Source organism: Dermacentor variabilis, chromosome 6, assembly GCF_050947875.1.
Source record: "Dermacentor variabilis isolate Ectoservices chromosome 6, ASM5094787v1, whole genome shotgun sequence".
Lineage (NCBI taxonomy): Eukaryota > Metazoa > Arthropoda > Arachnida > Ixodida > Ixodidae > Dermacentor > Dermacentor variabilis.
Genome location: NC_134573.1, coordinates 111,785,275 through 111,805,631, shown reverse-complemented (window position 1 = coordinate 111,805,631; position 20,357 = coordinate 111,785,275). Strand labels below are relative to the sequence as shown.

General features: G+C 48.2%; 1 protein-coding gene across 2 annotated transcripts in view; it reads left to right on the top strand.

Moving 5' to 3' along the window:
• LOC142585043 (sodium- and chloride-dependent GABA transporter 1-like) overlaps positions 1-20,357 on the top strand; it is a 64,156-nt gene that overhangs the window by 13,874 nt on the left and 29,925 nt on the right. The window contains exon 1 of one of the 2 annotated variants that reach the window (XM_075695490.1): positions 18,636-20,357. This exon is cut by the window's right edge and continues 161 nt beyond it. The exons of the other annotated variant lie outside the window; for it this stretch is intronic. The gene's annotated coding sequence lies outside the window, so the exon portion shown is untranslated. Of the gene's footprint in view, positions 1-18,635 lie in introns of those variants that run through there. 2 annotated transcript variants of the gene reach the window in all.

Sequence of the window (20,357 nt, the reverse complement as noted above, 5' to 3'; positions counted from 1 at the left end):
CCATGGTTGGTGAAGGTTAGAGCGATCGGGAGGCTACGGAATACCCGGTCCGCTCAGTTAATTATGGTTCCCTTTCTTTCGGAATGGACGCTACTTCCATTCCGGGGCACGATTGATTGATTGATTGATTGATTGATTGATTGATTGATTGATTGATTGATTGATTGATTGATTGATTGATTGATTGGACGACACTGGAAAAGCTTGCAATTCTCGTTGCCGGCTTTTCCCGACATTTCATTGACTAACGAATATACGTAAATTACTTGAATAAATTAGCAAATAAGGACGCACGCACGCAAATAAACAAAAATGACGAGCGCTTAGTGTCAGCGCGCTTGGACCGATACGAGCAACGTAGCGTTCACGGCAATGCCCTAGGTGCAATGTGCACGTAAGTGTATAGGCAAAGGAAAGAAGCGATCGATGAAAACTACGGAATATGTACAAGTAGACACTTGCGCAATGAATAAAGAAGTGTTGAGCAAATACAATTTTTTGCTGAATGAAGAATACTTACAAGTTAACAAGCACATGGCAGCGATAGCTTCCGGTTACTCTTTTATTCCTGCACAATAATTGCCGCTTCACAAAGGTGGCGACAATCTACTTGCTTTGCGTGCACTATGTGCTTGCAAACACTTCGGACATTAAAATGAACGGACGGGCAAGCAAACAAGTGTATAATGCACATATAATACACATATACAGTCCAAGAATTATGCCTTAAGGGCAAGCCTTATCGCAATTAAAAAAAAAAAGTGTATAATGTATCTCTTCATGGACTTTTGGACAGAGATCGATGTGTAGACAGTTGGTTTATGTTCATATCTGTCTCTCTCTCTCTTCCCCCTTTCTCTTTTTTCATGATGATCGTTGTTTTGTCCTCCGTGTTTGGCGGAGGCGCCTGTATTCGAATGAGGACACGTGTATTTCCACAAGTGTTCCCGTTACGACAGCGCAGGTGTTCGAAACGCCGCAAAAAACATTCTAATCTAGAAAAAGCAATAAAAAGAAGAAACGGCAAGAAATAGAAACACAGTATCGAGGCACGCTGTGCGTTCGCCCTAGGGACCCCGTGAGGCAGCTGGCGCCTGGCGAGCTGATCGAAAGTCGTTCGAAGTCGCATTCCCGATTAGCCCTCTGCAAAGCACTGACGCGGCAACCTACACGAAAGGAACGGGGCGAAAAAGGCTGATTCCAAAATAGAAACAATGGGGTTCTGTGTTCAACCACGTCCAAGGTGAAACTTAATTTTTTGGAACTTTATGGCGGCTCTCACGCCCTTGGCCTCCTTACTTCGGACCTTGAATTAGTCGACAATAAGTACAATTATGTAAAACAGGAAAAGTCACTTCTGCCTCTATTTGGCATTAAAAGTAAGACATGAGACGTCACAAAGGGCGTTATTGGGGCGCTACATTTGAGGTCGCGGCTAGGATGACTGCTTGATTTCAGGAACACCCTCCGCAATAGCCGAGTGCATCATCAAAACTGAGAGCGGGGCGAGTTGGTGTGGTACATCTGAACGAAAAAGAAAGTGCGCGAAAAAAACGTAGACGCCCGTGTTTGTCGTTTTTCTCCTTCTCGTCTACGTCTTTCTCGGGCCATTTTTTCCCGTTAAGACCGAAACTGAGTGGATAAGGGCGCTGCGCTGCCCAACGCAAGGTACCGGGTTCGATCGGGGCCACGGTGACCGCACTTGGTGACTGCATGGCAATGCCACTGTCACCGTGTGTACTTTCTCGTACTTCCCGTGCAAACTGCATAACTTTCAGGAACGCAGTGCCGTCTATAGTTAAAATTCGAGAAGCTGCAGAGCGCGGGAACCGGTGAGGGACGAACTCGAGGGGACAGGAGTGCACAAGTGCCGCTTGTTTTGCTTGAACGTGAATTAGCATACAATATAGCTAGCGCGTTCGTATACCCAGCTGCATACATCGTTTACGTACGCGCAAAGGTGGTCGGTTGTTCGTCAGAAGACCTGCGGATGTCGACCTTTGTTAGTTTGCGCGCGAACTCCGGCAGAGGAGCCGGGCGCACTGCTATGAGAGACAGCTGCTCTTGGGTGTGAGCGCATGCAGCGGCGCGTCTGCGAGTCGAGATCTCTAAATAGATTTCGTGCTCACGGGGTCCCAAGGTCCCTGCAGGCTGCGAGACGAAAAGCGGGCAACTCGCTGAAAAACTCTCGTCACGGCGCATTCCGGGGCACGACCGCTGGCCTTTAGAGAAAGGGAGAAAAAAAAAAAAACGCTGTGTCAGACTTGCTCGCAGATTCACTAAGCATCGCCGAAATCGGAGACGCGTGTCTTGTAAGCTTACCGGCGGGAAGTTGCTTGGCGGTGGTTTGTCGGAGCTCCGTTTCAGTAAAAATCGCCGTCTCCTGCGAATGGTAGAGGGAGAGACAGATATGCAAAAAAAAATGGAGAACCCGATTTTCTAGGCTACATTGGGGACGGCCAGTGGCAAATAACCGATGCTCTGAGTCACGGAACGGGTGCCAAGGGAAGAGAAGCGGCTGTTGAAGGCGGCATAGAACTGGCGTGGCGGGGTAAAACGTGGAAATTTGCAGGCATAAGATGGTGTCAGCTGGAGCAAGACAATTGTAATTGGAGATCGATCAGACAGATCTTTCTTCTTGCAGTGTACATAAATAGGATGATGATGATGACTGGATACGGGAAAGCAAGTGACATGAAAGAAACAATGACAGGCACACACGCGCTCAGTGGAGTGATGCGATTCTTGATGGAAAAAGTTTTGAACTCGCGTGATAGCTGTGCCCTCCAACTTTTTCTGGAAAAATATTGAAAATCTTATAAGCAAGTGCATTGCCGTGAAACAAAGCTATAGAAAAGGATCGTGCTGCCCTTTCAAATTATAGGGACCTATTATTGCAGTACTACTACTGCAGTATCGGGCATATAGTAGTCACGTCGATGTGACAGCCCCTTGCGCGCCACAGAGTGCTTAAATGTTTAAAACCTGTAATTTTTCCTGTTCCTGCGCAGAGATGATAAATGTTCGGGCGTGGAATTGCTGAATACGAGAGCTAACGTACAGAAAACAGCAGTGATTGAGCTTCTGACTTGCACGTTTGCAAGAATCGCTGCTCGAACACGAATTGAACGCTTAGAATTTTATTTATTTTATTTATTTCGCGCATACTACCCATCCCGATGGGGATTATTGCGGGAAGGACACAGGCACAACAAACATATCACTGAAAACACGGGCGCGTACAAAAAGAATAAGCCGTGTACCATTACGATAAACTGAAGCCCAAACAGGAAGTGACTGATCATAACGCCTGCTGCGCGTATTACACGGAATCGCTCTGTAAGCCGGTATCTAAGCATAGAACAGTTGTACGTTTCGGAGTCAATTAGGCCACTGTTACGAGCACTATTAAACGTTTACACCCTTTTGGGCTTATCTTGTTCCACAGCAATAATCGTTATCTGCCTTGCTTGCGTTTCCTTTCTTGAAAACTAAGCACTTGCTACTTGCCTGTCGAAAATTCTGCGTCACGCTGATAACGCGCAAGCCGTTCGCGACTTAGAAGTACCGGGCTCTCAGCGCTAAGGAAATGAAATGCGGGCAAGATAGGTGACTTTCATTGTTGTGTTACAAGATACTACCGAGTGGGTGTAAACTTTTTAAAGACTGAATGTCGCACTCTAAAATCAGTTTACACCCTTCGGGGTGTCTCTGTCTCACAATCCTAATCGTCATCGGTTTTGCCAGCGTTCCCTTTCTTCGAGCGAACCAGCACAACAGCGAAATATGAAAGGGCGAACGCGGAGCGGCAGATGAAAGACGCGAGCCGCGAACGGCGGACTCCAATGAGAGCGGCCTCTTCGGTGACGTGCGCGCGGAAAACTGGTTTTATGCGGACCCGCCCGACCGCTCGATGCGTTTTCATATCTGGTCTCAGCCGGACCGCTCGTTTCGTACTATCATCTACTAGCGTCAGCTCTCGCTCCCGCTTGTTTGGTTTGCTTGGTTTAGTCTCGTTCGCGCTTGTTTCGATTGTCATGGTTTGCTATTGTTTTGTAATGTGATCGTATGCGCGACGCGATTTGTGTGTACCTTCTGGAAGCCAAGCGGTACAAGCGATTACGCTGGAACCTTCGACGAGTCATGTATAATGGCCGACGGGCTTGACCCGTAGATCAGATTTTCGACGATTTCCGACTCTGCTACATGTCTCTCCCAAATTATTTTCCTCAATACATGGCGAAATGAAAACACATATAGAGCTGCGCTCAAACTTCGCGTTAGGGAGTATCGTAATCGTCGGTGAATTTGTTTGTGGTCCTTAATTGTTTCTCGGGCGCTACGCTTATGAAACAGAGAATACTGGCACGCCAATAATAACACCGACTCGCGCACTTGTGTGTTGTTCACGTAGCGCATTCGCATTCCTGATCACTGTGGCCCCAGTCCGATTTGGGGCGGAATGCAAGATCGCTCGTGTACATGTGCACGTGCTAACAACCACGCTGAACCAAACGTGGGTGGTCAAAATCAACCTGAAGCCCTTCGGAACGGCATCGCTCGTGCCCGGCCGGGTTGTTGCATTGGGACGTTCGAGTCAACTAGTCGAAAACGCATAACGAACATTTTTCTATTCCGACCTCTTCCCGGCAAGGGTCTTGTGTGCGTTCCATGATGACGAATGCGCTTTACAGTAAGCTCCGCTGCAATACAGACATGCATTGCGGTGACGTCTATTAGCATGCGAAAACAAATATAATACCGGCCAGTGGAGGTCCCAGGCGAGCACCTGAGATTATTATAACACGAGCGATGCTGGATCTCCAGGGCACGCGAGGGGCAGCGGAGACATCAAAGCTAGAACGGAACTGGAACGACGGTTGGGGCTGCCAAGGCCGGATTCTCCATGCCCGGAAAAGTTAGCATACAAAATAGCGGACAGCCGATCTTGCACACCTTCGGCACACGGAGTCGTTCGGCGAGCCTCCAACCCACAGACCAGCCAGGGTTCCAGCTTTGGTATCCCCGCTTGCGCCTCGGGTGTCCTGGAGGTGCTGCCAATGTATACGAAATAACGACAGGTTGTTCACACTAAATACTTGCACAAATTCTTCCTTTTTCTCGCCGCATTACATATGTGTACTGCGATGAAGCCATCGTGGAAAGCATGTAGGGTCTCTGTTTTTTTCCCTATAGCGACGGTTCCTAGTATCGACCTTTAGCGCGACGTAATTTGCTTTCCGCCGAAGTTTCTGTGTTCTATTCTTATTTCCTTTTTCCCAAATGCTGTTTGCTTGACAAACCGAGCTCGCTCCTCAAGTATGCAACGTACGATTGAATCACCGGAGTACGATGAGACATCGTCGCTGCAAACGGCAAAACACCCTTTATTTTCACTCATAACTCAGTAAAATCATTGCAATGATTCGCATTATAATGTATCTCGCTTATCGCGCTGCGGAATTCGACCTACTAATTCCTTACACATCGCAACCAGCGTGGTTGCAGGGCTTGAATCAGCAACAATTTCCGTGCGTATACGCTGCGCGCGCCAAGGTCCCAGGAACTTGTTTGAATGAATGCGCACCTGTTTCCGCTTTCTACGCGCGTTCGACGAGAATTTTACGAGCCACGCTGCCGGAAACTCAGTCCAGTCCTCTCGGTAGGGTCTATGGACTCTCGCTTTCGAGTTAAATTAGTTGTACCCAGTAAACCTTTTCGCACCCATAATTGTTGCTGGTTCGTGTCTTGGCTAACGCCGTTACTTCTTAAGAGGTAAGGTCGAATCATTGATGGGGACGAATAAAGTTTTCGTTTTTTGTCGACCTTTTGTGGCGCGTAAACGTGACGATAGAGCTGCGGCAGACGACGGGGAAAAACCGCACGACATAAAGTTTAATCGCTAATTGCTGTCAAACTATCGTGTCAGATAGTCCTGTGCACACCAGATTACCAGAATTATCGCGTAGTATTCGACTGCGGCCTCTCTCACAGCAGCGGTAGTTTGAACTCGTTGTCGTGTTACAGGATGCTAGCCATGTATGTGACAAACTAACACCCGTGCAAATGTTTCTTTTTTTACACTGTATTCAAAACGCCCTAACTCTCGGGAAATTGAACGGAAGGAAGTAAACAACGTCCCCTGTAGGCTATTTCACTGAAGCGTTGGGATGACCTCCATCATAACTGTTAAAAAGGAGTTCTCTCTCTCTCTCTCTCTTTTAATACTGCACAACAACCAATGCACGCTACCATCGTTGATTCGTGCGCACAAAAATGGCTGTACAGACGCGTTCGTTGTGTCTCGGCTACGTTAATTTGACGTCACTGCATGGACCCAAAAGTAAGCAGTTCTTCCCGTAACAGCCAGAGATGGAGGCACCCATAAACCATAAGTCGAAATTGTCAACAAACGAACTGCCGAGGGTGACGCCGCGAAGACGCAGTGCGGTGGCACTGTCGTCAAATTTCGCGAAGGCACAAAAAAAAAAAAAGGATTTCGACGAACATCGCATGGCTCGAATTTTCTAGAAAGGTGCGAGATAAATAGACGCGTCAGACATCTTCAGCAAGTTACTTCGCAAAGGTTGTTCAAAGCGGCAAGCTTTGAACGTCAACGTCTGCTCAAAATACCCGTTTTTACCGACATGTCGCTCGTCCATGTGGGACAAGCAGCTATGCACAGCAGCGCTGGACATATGGAAGTATGCGCAGACGTGACGCTAGCATACATGCGTTCCACCCAAGCGTCGTACCGTGGACGCTGCAGTGAAGGCGCAGCTATGCATCACACATATCAACTGCGGCGCCACCAAGCGTCCATTTCGGCAACAGTGTGACCATGTGACCACATTGCTCTCGCGGCCGACTTGAGCGTATACAGTGGCACGCACGTTTTAATCGCCCGTCACGTGAAATGAAACCCGACCTTGATTGTACGATGTGGCTATCGTAAGTTTATCGCATATTTTACCACAAACTTAACGCGCCAACGTCCACCACCACCAAGCCGAAACTGCGTGGTGGCAATAGTGGAGGAATACGCCGGAAGTATCGCAGAAAGTGAGTCGGGAATCGCGCGGGAATACGTCGAAAATTGCATCGAAAATTACTCCGAATTGTGTAGCGATCTCTCTCGAGTGGTTGTTACACGCGCAGCGAAATGTAGTTCGTGATTAGCTTTTTCGCGATGACAGAATTCAGTCGACTTGGCAAATTTTCCAATAACGCAGCTGGATAAAAAAAATAAGAAATTCCTTTAGCGCGACTGTTTTACCGCCTCTGCGAAGTGCCACGTGCACCCGACGCGGTCACTATATGATATAATGCTATATAATGCTCGAACAACTCGCGCTCATAATAAACAGTAATGGTGAGAGCATTAAGGGTGTATAGCTGTCTGCTGATTCTTTTTAGCGTACACATCGGCGAATCTCGAAGTTGTCCTTTTTTATACTCATTTTTTTCATGTTCCCTGGAAGAAAAAAATGTGGACAGGGAGAGAGACGGTTCCTGCAGGGTATTCCTGCATGTACTTTTTGTACCACCAGCGAAGTCATGGGGACTGCTGCAAACAAGCTTTGTAGTAAAGTGAATAACAGCGTACTTGCCAAGCGATTTAAATCACAGCGCCCTTCCCTGGTGTTACCGTTTGTAGCTTTGTTTGAGATTACAAATAGAGCTCTTCAGTGCCGATCTCTGTCTCGTTGCAACATTTTTTTTTTATTTCGCCGTTGTCGGGGTGTAAAGCAGAAAGTAGAAAGAACAAGTTGTTCTTATCGTCTCCATCAGATTGACTTCAAGAAAGATGTCATTCTGGTACCTAATTCTTTAAAATTTCATCCCGCTCAGCTGCTGAGCAACAGCACAGATGCGCATGTGCAGAACACTCAGCTACGATCACGTTAGCGGAACGACGGCTCAAGTGCCATATACAGGCACTCTTTGAAAATTTTGTCAGGGGAACGTACATACCTGCTGAAGCAGGGAGCTGGTCGCGTCACTAGACAAGTCCACCCCTTCCTCTACGTTACGCCTTTTAACTATGCAACAACAGCACTACATGTTTTTGCTCTTCCTCGCCTCCCCTCTACCACGAAGTGCGGGATGCCAAACGGAACCGATGGCAGTCGTCAATTGTGGGAATGTATGTAGCCGTTAGCGGTTAAGACGCGCCGGAACGCCCTAATTTCCTGCGGCTATGCCTAAAGCTCGACGATGTCCTATACTGTAGTGCACACTACTCTTAAATTCCTATGTGTGCAGCCTTCTCTGTCGACAGCTTAGTGGACAGTGACACCGTGTATCCGAAGCAGCTCCAAGTGGGTCGCGGGTCGCCGCTCTGTTTTGGTCGGCGAAGAAGTATAAAGATAGAAAAGATCGGAGCAAGTGAGAGAGAGAGAGAGAGAGAGAGAGAGCAATGCGGAGAGGACTGCGGAGGGGTGACAAGAACCGCAGTCTTGAGATAAACGTGGAGTCAGGACCCTCCGTTTCTTTCCGTCGCACTCAACTCCTGGTCCCGCTGAGCCTCCCCCATCCCTCTCCTTCTGTATCTCTCCCTCTCTTAAAGAGTGCTCTATTTACTACCATGGCTCTGGAAATACCCACGGGCACGAAGAGAGAGGGAAAAGAGGAGCCACTCTATCGTGGGCGCGCTGCTCTGCTAGAGAGATGAGGAACGACTGCAACGCAAACAGAAAACGGGCTCAACGTAAACTCGTCCCACGAAAAGCAAAGCCAGGCTCCAAGAGACAGTGCGGAGTCTGTAGCGTTCCACGTAAACCACGCGCGCGCTTACGCGACTGGCAGATGTTCTTGTAGTGAACGCGTCGTATACCGGCGCACGAGTGAATCCAGGTTCAGGTTCAAGAATGTTTTAGCGAGCCACGAAGCCGAGAAAAGAAGCGAGGCTGCGCCGGTCCGCCTATGCGCTGCGCGGGCAACTTCTCATTCTGCCAACATTATTATTTTTTTTTCCAGCTGCAAGGTTTGCTTGGTCCAAGGTTCCCACAGCCAACTATATAGTGTGCATCGCGATGCAAGTAACCTTGCCAATCGTGGTAGCTCAGGGCATAGCAGAGATAAACGACCTAAATAAAGTGCAGTTCATAGTACGGTGTTGCCCTTATTATATTGGAGATTATCTTGGTGAATATTTTATATAATACTGGAAGTACGCTAATGGGCCTATAATTTTTCAATTCTTTAACGTGTCCCTACTTGCGGATTATTATAATGTTGGCATTCTTTCAGTTCAATAGGACCCTTGAAGTCGATAAACGATTCGTATAAAAAGCCACCAGTTTTTTTTTTTTTCTAAATGATGTCTCCTCTACTTTGATTAAATCGACTGTTATTCCATCTGCTCCTTCCGCTTTTCCGCGTTTCATGTCTTGCAAGGCCCTTCTAACGTCATCGCTAGTTACAAAACGAGCCTCTGTAACCTGTTCATTACTACTTCGAATTGAGGTATCATGGTTGTTCTGGTTACTGTACAGGTCAGTATAGAATTCTCCCGCTGCTTTTACTATATCTTCGACATGGCTGATTATATTACCTTGTTTATCTTTTAGCGCAAAGATCTTGGTTTGTTCCATGCCAAGTTTCCTTTTCAATGATTTCATGCTGCGTCCATTTTTTACTGCTTCCTCAGTCTTTGTCACGTCATAATTTCGAATATACCGTATTTTCTCCCTGTTGACCAGTTTCGATAGTACCGCGAATTCTATCTGATCTCTTCAGTTGGACACTTTCATTCTTTGACGTTCCTTTATTAGGTCCTTTGTTACTTGGGCGAGTTTGCCTACTGGTTGCCTTCGTGCCTCACTCCCACTTCTTCAGTTGCTGCTTCTGAAGCTGGCCCAGTTACGATTTCAGTAACTATCGTTAAATATAATTGTCTGCTACCTCCGTTTGCTCTGTAATCCACATCGCTGTCTTCCTGTCCCTTCACGTTACAATGTTTATCATATTTCGTTCCATCGCTCGTTGTGTAGCCCTTAGCCTCGTGGATATTTAAGATAAAAGTGCGTCTTCAAGTTAAAAAGCGCCTGTTACCTCTTAAGAGGAGGCTTTAGCTTGGGCCATTCAAATACATGTAAAATGCAAAAACGCTTTTCTGAGACAACCGCTGGACCGATTCTAATGAAATTTGCTGCATTTGAGAGAGAAAGTAAAATTCTAGTGACAGTTGGAAGTGTAATTTAGATTTAGGGCTTGAATTTTATTGAAGATTTTGTCAAAAATTCGATAGTTCGAAAATATAGAAGCACTAAGTTTACAAATTAATAGCTCTTTGTCAAAAAGAGATGTTGCGTAAACGTTAGACCATTCAAAGCGGATAAATTCACTACGGCAATTTACATATTACGTGAACTTGTTATGCTGGATACAAGGGTTTTTCAAAAGCTGTATTTACACAATACTAATTTTTTTGAGAATCATGTGTAACATATCAATTTTGTGCGCTTTAGATGTACTAGGACATGCAATTCACAGAATTGTGATGCAAGGTTTCATTGCTGAGTTACGGAGTTGTAAACTTGATAGTTTCGTTTTCTGAAAATTTGCGATTTTCGCCAATTTTAGTAAAAAATTGACGACCTAAATAAAAGAAATTCGAGACCAACAGTCACTAGATCTTAAGTTTTTATTTTAACTGTAACAAACCTCGTCAAGTTAGGTGCAGTGGCTGCCGAGAAAAACGAATTCTCCTTTTACGTGTATTTAGATAGTAGCACCCGAGCTAAAGCTTCCTCGTAAGTTGCGAAAAAAAAAATGGCGCCGTTATAAATGATATCGCGTTACACGGAGAGACGGCGTATCGAGACGCCGTATCCGTCTTGAAGTCTTGGCGGATTTCATCCGCCGGACGCGTCTCATCGTCGGCCGCTCTATTTACTGCGGAGGTGTTCGCGCCAGGCGCGCCTGCGTCGCCGTACGTGAGGCGCCGGCAGAGTCTATTCTCGGTCACGCGGCTGCGCGTGCTTCGGGAACGCCACGCCCGCTTGCGCGTGGGCATCGCGTCGCCGAGCGCGGAGGGAAGGGGCGGACGAAGGCACTTTAGAGGCGTAACCTCCTCTCTTCATCGCTCCCCGTACCTTGACTCTCCCACAGGCGCCACCGCGGGGAGGCGTTGCTCCCACTCTAAAAATCGTGTCCTCCATGCTAAAAAAGATGGAGGAAAGCTTCCATCTTTGTCCTTCACTGTTCAAGCGCATGCTTTAACGGGCGCCGAATGAGGCTCGACGAACGATCAGTTATTAAACAATAAACCGATTTTTGGACATTCGATAGCTGACAGATCGAGCAATCTGTTCTGTTGATTTACATGGCGCCGATAGCGCCTATGGGTGATAGAAAGAGTCATTTTTCTCGTTTATTTCTTTTCTTTATCTTTCTGTTTTTGCGAAAGCAACTATTCCTGGCGTCTTAGCTAGTATTGTCTGTCACTGCCAAATTATTTTATTTTATTTATTAGTATTTTTTCACCCTGATTATTATTATTTTTCAACAGGTTTACGTAGTCCCGTGCTCTGCGTAGTGACTTTTGACATATGCTGACGAGCGCGACAAATCTTGCCACGAGAACAGAAAACTAAACGGACAAGAAACGTCGGCATGGAGTGCGGACTTCTTAGCATGTGTGGCACGCGAGGCGAAGATCTTTCGCCGCCCTTTTGTTCCTCGCGTTTGAAGTGTGTGGCCCCTCTCTCCCCTTGATTCGTCTTGCACTGTTCCAGAAAAAAAAAAAGAAAAAATGAGGTTGTGCCTCTACAAATCCGCTTCGCTGGCTTCCGCACTCCTTTCTCTGACGTCAACACCCAACCGCGGCGCCGTCGAGCGAAAATAGGAGGCGACCGGCTCCCTCCTATCCATGCCATCTGCGCGGCAAACTGGAGCCGTCCACAATGGGGCACACGGGTACGGGGTCCATACACCTTGCAGTCGGAGCTTCGGTCGCGGGGCGGCGATTTCTGGCGTTGAGCCTATAAGGGGGGCAGAGTCACGTGGGCCTGCACCACTGCTCTTTTTTCAGAGCAGGCTTAAGGTACAAATGAGAGGGTGGGGGGGGGGGGGGGCGAGAGTAAGCCGGCGAGAGCAAGTTTCATCCTTCTCAGAGTGAAGAGGAGCGTGGCTATGAGAGAAGAAAAAAAAAAAAAAAAGTCAACGAAGCGATTGGGCAAAGGTGCCAGACTCCGAGGCGCCGCGGTGGCACAAGAAATACGAACGGCTACGAAGCGTGCCATACACGTCTTATACGCTACCCTCTCTACGATCGCAGCGCACAGAACAACCGACGGGAAAGGAGAGGGCAGACGATGACACAGCTCATTTCCGCAGGTCGGCCGGATAAATCTACAGAGGCTAGCTATGTGTAGCGGAAAGAATTTCCTCTGCGCAGAAAGGGACATCATCGGGGCGTAGTAAGTAGTAGTAATTTATTGCAAGTCATAAGAAGAGCGAAAGGGAAGCGCTGCGATCATCGTAACCGTCTCACTTCTCAGTGAACACCTGAATTTTATCGATACCGCGGAGAAAATAAGAGATAACAGAGTGGTCGGGAGTTGTTGTCCTGATGAAGACAATTGCCCTTCTCTAAACGGTCGCTTCAGAGGTATTCCAAGTTCGGCCATTGTTTATCACTTCGTCTCCATCTTCCTATGAACCCCTGTCGTTTTTTTTTCTTTCTGTTTCTTTTTCTTTAGATAATAAAAGTAATACAGAAAAGGATAAGAAAGTCGCATTAAAAGTTGCAGCACGTCAATGCTTATTACAAAACCCCTAATGCAAGAAACAGAAGACATTAAGAAAGATAGTACCCTTCTGAACACGAAACTAACAAAGTAAAAATGTGAGGCTGTGTCACCGGGCGCCGACACGTTGTCGGGCGTCGAGACGTCGAGACGCGGATCACGGCGAGTCGTTCGGGGATAAATTCTGGACAATTCGCTGTCGCTGTCGACGATATAGTCACCTGCCTGTTCTGATTGGCTCACAGGGTCGTGACATCCTGTCTAATCACGCGAAAAAGTTCGAGAACATCCTCGGCGGGGTTTCGTTGTGCCCAAATAGTAAGCACGTATTGCGAGATGCGAATTACACGCCTCAAGGAGACCCTACATAAGTGCATTTCGCGCGCGTATGTGTGTTACTGTGCGTTTGTCTGCATTTTTCTTTCTCTCTCTCTCTCTATCGTCCCTCATCGTGAAGCAGCGTGCAGAGCCTGTCGCTTGGCTGACTTCTCTAGGTATCAATCTCTATCATTATCCTCCTCTCTCTCGAACGAGCACGTATAAGCACTCTATATGCGGCTTAACACGGCTTAACCGTGCGCGTAATGCACACGTAGTGTATGCGTGACCCCAACCATGAAATACTCACGCGGTGCTTGATCCTGTAGCAGCCGTCCAGGCCACACTGTCCTGTTGAGTCTGAGGGCGAGAGTGTTTTTCGAATGACCTTATTGCAACCTGATTGAGGGTAGCCTCTCTCAATCACACGTTGCCAGTGCATTGTCAGTGATGCCAACGCGTGCATGCTCAGTGTTGACACTTCTTGTCAGGCGTAAAGAGGCCCGGAAACTTGTAAAGAAAACTGTGCCCTTAGTTTATGCCACGGTTTATACAATTTCGGTATCGTCGTCAATGCACCGACGATGCACCGTATGCATCACCGGTCCGGACCTGTTGCCGAGTTGTCCTCCTACCGAGCTAGTCGTCAATGGTGCTGCTAAAAAAGAAGAAAAAAACTCCTCCTGTAGAGAGAGCTTCGCCTTCCACAAGGGAAACTCGTAATAGCAAATGGCTTTGAGGGGAAGCATATGTGAACGAACGGGGCCGAAGGGGGAGTGGCGGCGGCGGCCTTGGCGGTGCACTCACCACGACAATGTATTGTTTTCAGGTGCGTAAACGGCTGTCAAACAAAACACGCACGCAACGAGCATTCAAGCCTCGAAAACGTTTCTCTCTCTCTGTGTGTGTGTATCATGCGCGCGCGCGCACGTCATCAGCGCGGCGCAAACAAAAAAACAAATGTGTGTGTTTGTGTCCACAGGTAAGGTTGGTCGTTCGGTCAAGGTAAAAGCCCGTACTATAGTGTCGTGTCGCGAGTGCCTTGCTCACTTGTTTCGCATTCTGTTCCAGCCAAAACACGCACGGCCGAAGCATCGCGCCCCCGCCGTTTGCGTGGGCGCTCGCTCGGCTCACGCTTCTGAAACCGAGAGCCAGAGACCGTGTGTCGGTCGCTCTGTGTGCTCTGCATAGGTATCTATCTGCACGCCCCAATGTACTATGTGTGTCTATATAAAGCACTGTACGCATACCCAATGCCCGCCGTGTTTGCAACCGGTCGCTTGCTTTCTTTGGACCCTCCGGTGTCTGCTCTGCCGCTCGTGCCGTCCTGCTGCGTGCAATGTCCGCAGAAAACCCACTGGCTTTGTAACAAGGCCAAGTAGCAGCCGCGCGCACGTGCCTTTTGTGTACGTACAGCGAAATAACCGTTGTAACGAAGTCTAGTTATTCTCCCCTAAAAAAAAGGGGATAGCTGCTTGACTGCAAAGCCATGGCGAAGCGGTTCACGACAGTTTTTCGGGAAAAGGGAGACGTACTAGCGTAAACGCACACCTGAACGGTAGACGCAAACACCAGTTTTAGTGGTGACGTCTGGTGACGCCGCGTTGAACCAAAGCGCGTAGGGCCCTTAGTGCTATAACTGATAAATGTGATGCTGACATAATTCTGTCAGCAGCGACGTAGTTTTCGCGAGCGTATTTTCATATATCTTTTTTTTTTCGCATTAAAGAAGTGCAACACGAGAGCGCTTCTTGCTCATTATGGCTCATCCCAGCGTCACGTGATTAAACGGCGCAAGTGTTACCGGATACGTCTTCCGGTCGGTTGTACGTCTACGTTTCGCTAGAACTATTTAAGTACAGTAGTTGTAAACGAAATAATTGCCCCTGTTTCGATATGAAGGCTGCGCTACATCTCTGCTTTGCTAACTATCTGTAATACATTGTAGCGGCGCGGCTAACGCCTCCAAAGTAGGCGAAGAAGGAGATGGGCTCACGTGCGGGTAGCACGAGAAGAGAACACGCTAAGGCGCTCGACCTGAGCAGCCGCGGTGTCGGCCGCTCCCGAGATCCCGTGACACCATGGCTGGCCGGCCTAAATACACCATGGCTACGGCGGCTAGCTCTTCGCGCCGCCTCCCACAATATAGTTTACAATGTGCGATTCCTTATACAATCTCATTGCTATGCAGCAGAGAGAATGCATTGTCTGTTGGACACCGCTGCTTCTTTTGTTTTTTAGGTTCCCTGCTTATACAGACCACTCATACATCCGTGTCGCTACCCGTCTCGTGGAAGCGGCAGCGCTGAGGCTATGCTCCCATTATTTTTCACGCGCAGAACAGCGAATCAACCACTGTTCAACCACGTTGTTCCACTAACGCTGCTACAAAACAGCATTTTAAGACGCTTGTCCTCAGTCACAGGTGGCCAACGCCGCCTCTCTATGTTGTGATTCTAAATTTTCCATGGCGCAAAAAAGCAGTCAAGAGGCCGTTAGGTGCACATATGTTTTGCAGCCATTTTCTATTTTAGCTCCATCGCATCATGGATCGCAACAGTCAATCGACTAGCCCGGTTGTGCTATTTCATTTTTTTATAATGACTTTTTTGCCCTGAATGCGACAATTTTCTTTTGTCACTTTTTTTTTGCGCGATTACATGTATGCAATGACGCACGTCACTCAAGAACACCACTTGGCTTTCTTAGCATTCGTCGTGTCACAGCGCATAAAAAACGGCACGGAACAGCAGACGTTAAACTCAAAATATATATGTACATTACCCCGAGTTCCGACATAATAGCGCATGTATATACGTACAGGTTCGCCGTAAGCAGACGCCCGCCTGAGTCCTTCCGGGAAGTCTGAACTGTTCATTCTGCTCTGCAAGCGCGATCTAGCCCTCGAAAAAACGTCGCTCAAATGCCACAGCGTAGCAGTTTGCATACACTCCTGTATAAACAATGCTTAGAGGCATCAATGCAGCGAATCGTAAAGGTATTGCGCTTCAGTGCGAATCGAAGATATGAGACAAACTGAAAGCATAAACTCGACTCGCCCATAACCAGAACTCTGTTCTAAACCATGTTTGCCCTTCCGAGCGTGTTAGCGCTTTTCCTTTTTTGTTTCTTCGTTTGTCAAGTGGCGAGCGGATTACAATATGGCTGCAGGCGAGGCCATTTCTCTGTTTGATTGAACGTGTAGGCTGCCGCGAGCGCCCGCAATGCACCAACGCGGACCGGTTCAGGCTCGATTAGTCTTGACCCGGGTGCGAGGACGCGCCAGAAAGGCGTCCTCGGGATACATGCGCGTTCACTAGATGGAGCGTAAACGTTTGCATACGAAAGAATGCGCAACAGAATCTAAAAGAAGAAGAAAAAAAAGGAGCAATAAGATTGAGGAGGAGGTCAATCGGCCTGACCCCGGACATGAGTGGGATTCGTTTGAGCTCTGCATGCCTAACGCACAAGCAAAAAAAAAAAAAGAAAGTTATATAAAAAAAGAAATAAGAAAGAAAGACGGAAGTTCCTGCGAGGGTTCGTGTTGCACGCGCCATGTTTTATAAGCTCGCTTGTTGACAAGATTTAAATAGACGCACGTGCGCGTTGCATGCAACAGAACGATCGATTCTCGGCGCAGCCTGCTCTCCAGAGTCAGCGGCTGTTCCTTTCAACGAGCGCTAGGAGTTATACATTACGCCTGCTCGAATTCCGTGGCAAACAGTTTCGCAGAGCCGAAGGCGGTTAACACCGGCCTTGCCTGGACTTGGCAGGCAACCTGTCTATGTAGTGTGAAAAACAACTGTGTAGTTATGGTGGTTTTTTTTTTTTTGGCTTATAATTATTTCAGCGGCAGCAACTGATGCCAATACATGCCAATACCAAAAAAAAAAAAAAATAACTGCGACGCACATGAGTCAGCCTGGTTTCTTTCTGTGCACATCTCCACACGGCGGCTACACCGCATTTGTATGTGTTATACGGGGAGGTACAATATTTATCCGGAAATATGAAGTCCAATGTTCCAATGTTCTTGCAGAGATAGCCACGATGTTTAATTGGAACCGATATTATTGCAGAAAGAAGTCAACTCCTTGGCGCTCATTTGGCAGTTTCTTTTCTCCTGTTTACGTATAACTGAAGACTTGAGTTCATTTTTGCAGCCTTAATACTTACCACATTTTCAACATTTATGGCTCATTCGTCCTTGTGCATTGGGTGTAATCGAAGCTATATCTTCAGCACTGTAGTGCTCACGGAATGAAACGCGTCAATTTAGGCCTAACTAATGCGCATACTTTCATTTCCAACGGCTGCAGTTCGTGACACATTGACGTAATTTCGGCGCGTACACTTAGATCGGAGTCTGCGTAAACTTTGGCGACCAGATTCCTAGCGACATGACATGATTCTCTTGAGTACTTTGCACATATGCAGGGTTCTACTAAATGCTCCCTGTCGCGTTTCATTCCGTGAGCACTGTGCGTGGTGTCGGGCATGTTTCCTTCTTCAGTGGTCTTGAATAGTGCATACCAAGAAAGAAAGAAAATAGTTAAAGGAACTGTTTGCCGCGTGTGTTTGTATCTCGTATTACATCATTCCTGCACAAGAATGATCAGTGTTTCACATTATTTTATGCCTATTCTTCGTTGCAATTTAAACATGCAGTGCTCAAAGCCGTAGGGACCACATTGCATGCTCGGAGATATACGCAATGGAGTGTGACTTGGTGGTGTCGTTTCCAAGACGTACTGTTTTGCGTAGCCCTCCGAGCACGCAATGGGGCACAGGAGGAGGGCGCTACAACACCAAAGCACTTTGGTGTAATGCTCCAGCAAAGAACTGCCCACAAGCAGGCTCTTCGTTTGGTTATTGATGCATGCCGTGTGTTCTTGCCTGTCGAGCAACGCCGATCACGTGTCAAAGAATTGCTTGTCAAAGAAACCAGGCTGTCGAACGCGGTGTTGGCAGGCGGCGGAGCAGACCGCGGGGAGAGGTTGACAGACTCGCGCTTCGAGAGTGAACCACGTGATTTGAGGCAGCTTTGCCACCCCGTCTGTTCTTGCTTCTCGCGTGTGCAGTCCGCGCTCGCGCGTTCATACTATATACTCGCTTCCAGCGCCGCGGGGTCACGAAAGCCTTCGTGGCCCTAAACTGCGCTCCTCTCTTTGTAGGTCGGAGAGGAGCGAAACATTTGGTCCTCCCCCTTCGCCCATCCGCCCTGCCTTCTTCCCGACGACGCCCCTTTGCCCCTCCCGCTTCCCTTACCCGTGCTTTACCCGAGACCCTCTACGAGGCCCCACTTCCCCTCGCCGACAAGGCGCGCGACGACGTGAAGGACTGCACGCCGAGGCACGCGCCATCCCTTCCCAGCCTCGTGTCCTTGCCCTGCGCCTCGAAGCGTCTTCCACCACGAACTAGCACGCTCGTTCTCTTCCCTCGCGCGTCTACCCGTTCTTGCCTCTTGGTTACCACACTGCCCGTGCACGAGATGACCCGTGCGCTTGCTCAAGAGATCCCGGCGCGCCCATAGCTTGCGGCGTATCTCATCGCTGCCTGCCGCGGCTTTCGATGGCATTAATAAGATTTCGCGGAGAGGAATGGAACCTGGCGAACTAGGCATCCTCATCGCGTGTTAGCGGGCAAATAGGGTTAGGCCTTGGCGACATCATATTACTAGGCTAAGAGGCGGCACTCTACAGTCGCCGTCTGCGAGACACAGACGAGCTTCCGGCGTACAGCTGACGGATGGTACAGCGCCTAGCTTCAAGGGAGGTGGAAAATAGAGTCCTGTCATTGTACGTTTCGGTCACCGGATCATGAGCATGATGTGGATGAGGCTTTGAGGTTTGCCTCCCTGCTCCAATAAAGTATGAACATGGATAGGGCTTCCATCTAGGCGCACGTTCGCGTGATTAGACGCATGAAATCAGACTCCCAGAAGAAAGCTATGTGGTTATTTATTAATTACCGGGTTTTACGTGCGAAAACCACGATATGATTATGAGGCACGCCATAGTCGGGGACTCCGTAAATTTGGACCACTTGGGGTTTTTTAACGTGCGCATAAATCTAAGCACACGGGTGTTTTCGCATTTCGCCTCCATCAAAATGCGGCCGTCGTGGGCGGGATTCGATAATGCCACCTCGTGCTCAGCAGTCCAACACCATAGCCACTGAACAACCACGCCGGGTAAAGCTATGCGGTTCTCTGGAATCGCCATTGTAGCTACGTGTCTTAAGGTGTAATCAAATTATATGCCGCAGAAGTTCATCGAAATCGCATTTACCATCGTATTCTGCGCATAACATTCAGTCTATCAGTTTAATGGGACCCGGTATGACAGCTACATGTCATCTTAGCGTGTTTAGTTCGAACGCAGGCCAAGAAGTCTGTTTTGCCTCAACGCACAGTCCAGTCACCAATGCATTCTAATACGATGAAGCACAGTAAAGGTGTAAGGTTCGATCCATCGCGTCTGTGCTAAACGCCTGCTTGACTCCTTACTGACGAGTTCAGGTCATCGCAAGAATGCTTCTGCTTATTAATTAATAACCTATAGCTTCCATGCTGTCACTTACCCTTCTTGCTTTCCAATGCAAAAAAGAAGCACTCACTTTCTAAAAGTGGTGAAATGCTTCGTAAAACAACCTATAGCACGCTCCAAATTTGCGCGCCGTCTCCATATCGTCCCTCCATGCCCAAGACACCGGATGAGTGCACCCTGGTCGCATGTCCAGCCCCACTTTTCGCTTCGTACTCGCATGCCTGCGTCCTCTCGTTTCCTTTTATCCCTAATTCGCGGGACGCGCGGATAGACACGTCCTCACACCTTTCAACCTATAGCCGCACCACTTTCCTCAGTCGCCAGGCTCCACTTTCACCCCTCCCAACCACGCCTCTCCCCGTTATTTCTGGGCACCTCTCCTCCTCAAACGTCTTTTTTTCACCTACCCCCTTCCTAGAAATTACCCCACATTCCATCTCTATCCCTTCTAATATTCCTTTTTTGGCGTTCCTTCCCATCAAACCACAAATTACTTCATTTTCCTTTTGTCCTTAAGTCCTTCCCTTCACCAACCGCCTTGTTCCTACCATTTCTTTCCTCCGTGCCCTTTTCCTTCCCCAAAACGCCCCTCTGCCTCAGTCCCTATGCCCTTTTCCTTTTTTCTCCCCCTTCCTCCCCTCTGCGGCTTCTTTCTCTGGCGACGACGGTGCCCCCGTGCGACGCGAGAGAAGTCCTCGAGGAGGAGGAGTTTTTCTGTGGTGGTGGGTGTTTAGGG